The sequence below is a fragment of the Atractosteus spatula genome, unplaced genomic scaffold, assembly GCF_055471065.1.
Source record: "Atractosteus spatula isolate fAtrSpa1 unplaced genomic scaffold, fAtrSpa1.hap1 Scaffold_4, whole genome shotgun sequence".
NCBI lineage: Eukaryota > Metazoa > Chordata > Actinopteri > Semionotiformes > Lepisosteidae > Atractosteus > Atractosteus spatula.
The window spans coordinates 160,118-167,150 of NW_028296868.1; the positions used below are offsets into that span (position 1 = coordinate 160,118).

The window sequence follows — 7,033 nt, forward strand, 5'->3', positions numbered from 1 at the left end:
AAACACGCGTTTGCGATTTAAATCAGAACACGATTTAAATCAATATAAATGTTTATATTGTAACGCATACTGTCCAGCCTCCATTTCTCTATAAAAATTTACTCTGTTGCACACACACACACAATAGAAGCAGGAACCACTGTCAGAAGGGAAGATATGTTCAAAATATCGCAAATATCGATCATGTTGCGATATTTTGAAATATAAAAGTCAATTGATTGTCCATAATATCGCTATTCTATTTTTTCGAAGAAATGTTTGTTAAAAGAAGAGTCTAGCACCAGCTGGATTCGAACACACAACCTGCCAGCTGGTAGTCACGCACCTAGACCAGTCGGCTACAAGATAGCACGCATGAACAGGTAGGCGAAACAGCCCTACACAGCCCTGTCGCAGCACACGAATACCGTTATTAAATTCTTTAGATACGCGATTCCATATTATATTAGCAGAAAAGCTTAAAACTACCACTTTTTCACACGCTATTTCACATGCTAGTTAAATACTTCGATGCTTAAAATCGTTAGGGAGAAATGGAATACTGGTGTGTATTTTTCCTTTAAAGTGCCGATTCCTGGAATCTGACTGGCTGACACCCCTCTGAAGTGGTTCCATAAAATCTGGTATACGGAAAAGAAATCGTTGATAAATACAAGTGTCTTTTAATACACTCTTTGCTGTGCTCTTGAGGATCCTTGTGATATTTTAAGCTCTAGTTGAATGATAGGTGTCGCATTTTAAATCATTTTCGTAGTTAGAAATTATGAAACGCCCTGTTAAAAGCAAGGAAGTTTTTATGCCCGTTGAAGTAAAACAAAATGCCTGACAAAGTATGGCTTGGACAGATTCCAAGTGCTTGTACAAATGTGCTAAAGAAATTATACTTTGAGTATACAGCTTGTCCAAAGTCATCCATTATTAATACTATTAGTAATATCTTCAGTAAAGGCTTTGATGCATAAATATTTCTGATAAAGGTAGGTTGTGTACTTTTGTCCAACTGAGCAATCTTGCTTTCATAAAATATACCAACATTTTAATGACTGATGATTAACATGCTGTAATACACAGTTCAAAATTAAAGGCTCAAATGCTGTACATGAGAGGTTAAGCTCCCCCTGGCAGTTTTACAAGGCGACGCCGGATAGTTAACCACGTGACACCACGTTAACTGCGTCATACTGCGTGATACTGCGACACGCCCACCGGGGTATGCCGCGAAATACCTCACTCATTTTGAATGGCTGCATCTGTATACTGTCCTACAACTGTTATTATTGATCACCGAATTATTGTACTTGACATGACTTCATTCAGCCTTTCCTGAACGTCTATGACAGGCAGAGAGAGTGCTGTTTCTGGTGCGATCTTTTGCAGCTGACATTTCACTGTTTTAAACGAACAAGAAATTAGATTGCTCATAAATCAGTTATTCTATATAAACACAGCGTAATTGCCCTCCGAAAATCCTCTTTTTCTTGTTCGTTTTAGAGACCTTGATCGAAACTGATTTTAGATGTCAGAAAGGATTTATTTTCTCTGTATTTCCTACATTGCTTTGTCGAGATTTTAACTTTATATCTAACTTTATATCTAGGCTCAGATTTCAACTATAAATCGTACAGTAATTAATAGCAGTAAATACTGATGTTTTGCGCCCTCTTACCACAAAAATATATGTTTTGTAGCTGGGATTAACTTTATTTCGTACGCGTAGCTACTCCGATTCGGACACCGAAAAGTTAAAGATGGCGGCAAATCAGACACCCAGAGAGGGGGCGTCTTCTCGCCTCCATAACTAAAATGCCAAATAGGAGTGGCTTAAGCGACATACACAGTCGTGTAACTGACAGTTTGAGGTAGCCTATCGTGTAAATTTCGCTTTGTTGCTGATAGGTTAAGCTTTCGAAACTCTGCCCCAAAGTCATGTGACTGATTTTTCGCCCTGTTTCGTTGGTTAAACGCAATGATCACAAGCACCACCATGGTAACTGGGATGTGTAGTTTTTAATTCCGTTTGAATTATAACTGTACGTACTGTCTTCATATTTGGCCAGGGCTTTAAAGAGAAGGCGCGCCAAAAAATTTCGGTGCCGTCGTCTCCGCTTTAAAGGTACCCCCGTGCTGGAAGAATTTGACCTCGGAACATTTGCCCAGCGTAGTTATAGTGGACATAAAAACAAGAGTTCGCTGGCATTATATCCTAGAAGACACAGACCGGCACCAGACCGGTAAATGCTTGATGAACTAGGGATTGGACAGTTTCCAAGTGCTTGTACAATCGATGGAAATGTTCAAATAAATGTGCAAAAGAAATAAACAAAATAATCATTTATTTCTTTATCATATTAGCTAGCTAATATCCTCTCTTTGCTAGTTAGTGGCTGTGTTTCTGCGTTGGGTAGCAACGGGTGACTGTTCTCAGGCGGAAGATGTAAACAGCTTAATTTTCGTGTTAAATAATTTTTAAAAATTAAAATTCATTCTATACAGCAATCACATATTTGGGTACCGTTTCATACAACTTTCATGCTTAAAATGTTTAGGGAGAAATGGAAGACTGGTGTGTATTTTTTCTTTAAACTATCAAGACCAGCCATACACAGTACAGTTAATGTACATACAGTAATGTTTATGTTCCTAAATTAATATCGTTTATGACCTTCAGATGCGTTATGCTCCTCTTCTTTTTATGCTCAGCTACTAAAATTTCCCTTTAGTGGTAAAATTCCATATAAATATTCAAAACTAAGCAGATTGAAATGTGCACAGTAAAGACATTAGATGATTAAATCTTTTCACTACCAACCAATGCACCACGAGTGCCCCTGTCGGTCATTTTGGCCAGCCAATCACTTACCGCGGTGCCCTACGGTGCCCTGCGGGTTGGTTACTGTACCACGGGTTTTTACCGCTCATTTTGAATGGCTGCATCTGTAGGTTGTCTCTCGCAGTGTTCAGGAATTGCATTCCGAAACTGAGTCAGATCAAAAGTTGTAAGAAAAGCACCTATGGTGTCGGTTCGAACAGCTTTATTGATTCGATGTTAAAGGCCGGAAATGGGGCACAAGACACGCGACCGCAAAAAGCGTCGCCATCTGCTTCCAGCTGCAAAATGCCGTTTGCGGACGCTGAAGCATTTGAACTTGAACTTTATTGCCATATGTAACCGGTACTGGTACAATGGAATTCTTACTTACAGAAGGTCTCTCGATTGTAAAACAAGTGTAAAAAACAAGACAAAAACAAGACAAAGTGCAAACAGTGCATCAACACAATATACAAACAAACAATAGACAATGTGCAAGTAAACATGTAGACATTTCTTTCCAAGGCAGCGGGTACAAGCGATCTCGCGTTTTAAAACCACCAGGAAAAGCAGAAAGGCACTTGCTTGCGCCGACACACGACGACGTGAGGAGAACACCGTAGTCGGCAGGATTCAAACCTGCGCAGGGAGACCCCAATGGATTTTAAGTCCATCGCCTTAACCACTCGGCCACGACTACAGCAAGCGCTGTGGTTGCTGCGTTCTTGCTACAATCTCACATGGATCGCGAGGCGCCGGCGGAAACCTTTTTCAAAGTCGTTCTCCATTAAAAAAAAAACCTTTCCAAAATACAAGACTTGCAGACAGACACGCCTCAGAGGACTTAAGGGTGGCTTCATGTGGGAATGATAAAGTCTCCCTGTCCGGACAGGAAAATGGCACTTTGTTAGACACAAAGAAACAATCAACAACAGACAAATGTCCACAAGCATTTAAGAAGCCGCACCATGTTCTTGCTACAATCTCACACGGATCGCGAGACGCCGGCGGAAATCTTTTTCAAAGTCGTTCTCCGTTAAAAAAAAAAAACCTTTCCAAAATACAAACCTTGCAGACAGACACGCCTCAGAGGACTTAAGGGTTGCTTCATGTGGGAATGATAAAGTCTCCCCGTCCGGACAGGAAAATGGCACTTTGTTAGACACAAAAAAACAATCAACAACAGACAAATGTCTACAAGCATTTTAGAAGCCGCACTTGAAATAGCTCTTATATTCGTGTTAGACGCTGGAATCGCCTTTTTATTGACGCTCTTACGAACGCCATGGAAAGCAAAACAAAGCAAAGCAGAGCAGAACAAAACGAACAAAATAAAACCCTCACGTCCTGCACTTGAATATAATGCCGTTACGTGCCGAAGCGGTATTGGACGTCATCCTAGCACTGCAACCCGGGGCGTACGGTATATGGGAACGAGCACACGTCACGAATCGTCTCTAATCACTCCCTGCACTGTAAGGCGCCTTGAAGCGTGCACCCTCAACATTCATCTTTGCGCATCTGTGAAAGGTAAACTCTTGAGCAAACTCTGAACCAGACGCTCAAACTCCAGCTAGGATTAGGGGTTGCATTCCCACGCTACTTGAACACTTTGTTTACGCTCAGTGCTGGATTTTGGGAACTTAAGGACGAGTGGGACTTTTCTCCTATCTGTCAATTCGTTTTGTTTTGGAGACTCTTGGCTGTCTGTGTTGTATAGTGCAGCGTGAAGAAAACGATTTCGAAAACTGTGCCGGCTCAAAAGTTGTAAGAAATCCTCTCCAGCTCTTTTAAGTCTCTTCAGTTTTGTCATTTAAAGTGAAACTAGATGTATAACTGGAGCCTCACTTATGCAAATGGTGAGGCTCCAGTTCGACATCTAGTTTCACTTTATATGACAGAAGTACGTCAGACTGCGCCGGACTGGGGGATCATTTCCGGTTATTTTTACCATCTTAAACATTTGAAATCCTCCCCTAGGCAATTGTGACACTTCATCTTGGCTCCACCTAGGACACTCTTCAATCTTCCATCACTTCTCTCTTCTCCCGCAACACTCTCGTCTGTCGGCAGTATGTGGCGTCTTTGCATTACCACCAATCTCACCACAGCAAGAAAGCAACGGGTTTTGGCAAGAGAGGAGGAGACTGCCTGGCCCGAACGGGGATCGAACCCGCGACCTTGGCGTTATTAGCACCACGCTCTAACCAACTGAGCTAACAGGCCTTGTGCCTGCTGTCCTCTCTGTGCTGCAAAAAATGGAATTCAGGGAAGTTTCTTTTGTCCTTCTTTGAATAGAAAGCCCTGCGATTCAGTGTACGGGCTTTCTCGTGCTGTTTAATGGTTCTTGTAACCCAAATCCTACACTGGCCTGAAGTGCCCCCCCATTTCATAGCATTTTTCAGCTGATTTCAAATGTACCTAAAGGAGAAGCATTATTGAAGACCATCAATTACCAAGAGCTTTTGTCAAAGGTTTTGGTGGTCACTTTTAATGAGCACAGAGAGCTATGACCTCGGATTTACATCTCATCCAAAAGACGGCGCCTTTTTACCACACAGCGTCTCCGTCACTATACTGGGGCATTGGGACCCGCACAGACATCAGGGTGAGCGTCCCACCGCTGGCTCCATTAACACCGCTTCCAGCTGTAAGCTTTGCTTTTCCCTGTAGGTCACCCTCATGCAGTTACTGACCTGGCTCACAGCTTCTAAGCTTCAGTGGGTTTTCAGTTGCGAGTTGAAAGGGGATGCAAGTGATGGAGCCGCTAACTGCAAAAGCCACTGCATTGGCCGGGAATCGAACCCGGGTCTCCCACGTGGCAGGTGAGAATTCTACAACTGAACCACCAATGCACACTGCAAGGGTCTCCAAAAAAGACGTTTTTTTACCACTCTGTTCTGGATTTTGGGTCCCAAGGGAACTTCTGGACGAGTGAGAATTTTCTGCTATCAAAATTTGGTTTCGGAGACTTTTGGCAGCCTACAGATGCAGCCATTCAAAATCCGCAGGCGATACCGCATTATTTTGCAGTACGCTGTACGCAGTCTACCGCAAGCTACCGGTAAATACCGCGAGTTACCGTAAATTCTCCTATAATACGACAAGCAAAATAATAGTAGAGAATAAATAAAATAAATAATAAATAAGAGAATCGCTTCACCATGCCTTTCACATGCTCATAAAAGAGATTGATTTAGGAACATAAACATATTACCATATGAAAACTGTAATGTATACAGTATGTATATGTATATTTAATGTCTTAACTGTGCCCGTTTAAGTATTGAATATTCATATCTAATTTTACCACTGAAGGGAAATCTTAGTAGCTGAGCATAAAAAGAATAGGAGCATACTGCAACGCGTGTGAAGGCCATAAACGATATTAATTTTGGAACATAAACATACAGTATATGGCTGGTCTCGGTACTTTAAAGAAAACATACACGAAACATGGTTTCATTATGACCAGAATCGGTCTTGAGATATTTTTAACTTGATTTACAGTATTTGAGAGGTATGTCTTAACACCGATACTACAGTGCTTAAGTACTGCTCACGTATATGTTTTATATTATACATTTCATACGGTCAAATTACTTTTGAGCAACTAATAAGAAGCGCGAAACGGTATGCGTTTTAGTTTCGTTTTGTGCTGGGACCCGTGGATTGATTAGAGATATCAAGTACATACAAGTCATTTTTTAAATGTTGTAGTTCGTCTTGAAAAAATGTTACGAGTACATCATCTATCAACAATTACACAGGTTCTGTTTCCATATTGCGGATTTTGGTTACGTAATATTATTTTCTAGATTTCACGTTGTGAATATATGATTTGGGCAAACAGAGCCGCAAAGAAGTACATTATGGGTTGTTGTTGTTTTTTTTGCAGTTTTATCTAGAACAAGCGATGCTTAAACCTTTGTCTGATTCTTGTGAAACTATCCACACGACAGTTATAGTACCTAGGAGTTGACTTCAGTGATGTCACTGATGGGATGTTTCTAAAAATCCATCCTCTGTAAAACGTCTTCTCTAGTTGTCCTGCATATGTATTCGCTAATGAAGCTGTGTGTTCTGAGCCTGGATCTCTACATTTCTGTATGAACCAGCTTAGAGGGCTAAAGACAGCTTGTGTTTAAATTGAGTGTAAGGCAATTTATGCTTCTAAAGTCATGGTCAGCATTTATTATTGTACTGTGCTGTAAACTTGTTCTG

At 41.1% G+C, this 7,033-nt stretch overlaps 2 non-coding genes across 2 annotated transcripts; both read right to left on the reverse strand.

Annotated features, from left to right (window-relative positions):
- Positions 1-3,427: 3,427 nt before the first annotated feature.
- trnal-uaa (transfer RNA leucine (anticodon UAA)) lies at positions 3,428-3,509 on the reverse strand. Its single transcript has one exon. It is a non-coding gene; the product is annotated as a tRNA-Leu (tRNA).
- Positions 3,510-4,961: 1,452 nt separating this feature from the next.
- Positions 4,962-5,035, reverse strand: trnai-aau (transfer RNA isoleucine (anticodon AAU)). Its single transcript has one exon. It is a non-coding gene; the product is annotated as a tRNA-Ile (tRNA).
- Positions 5,036-7,033: the final 1,998 nt, after the last annotated feature.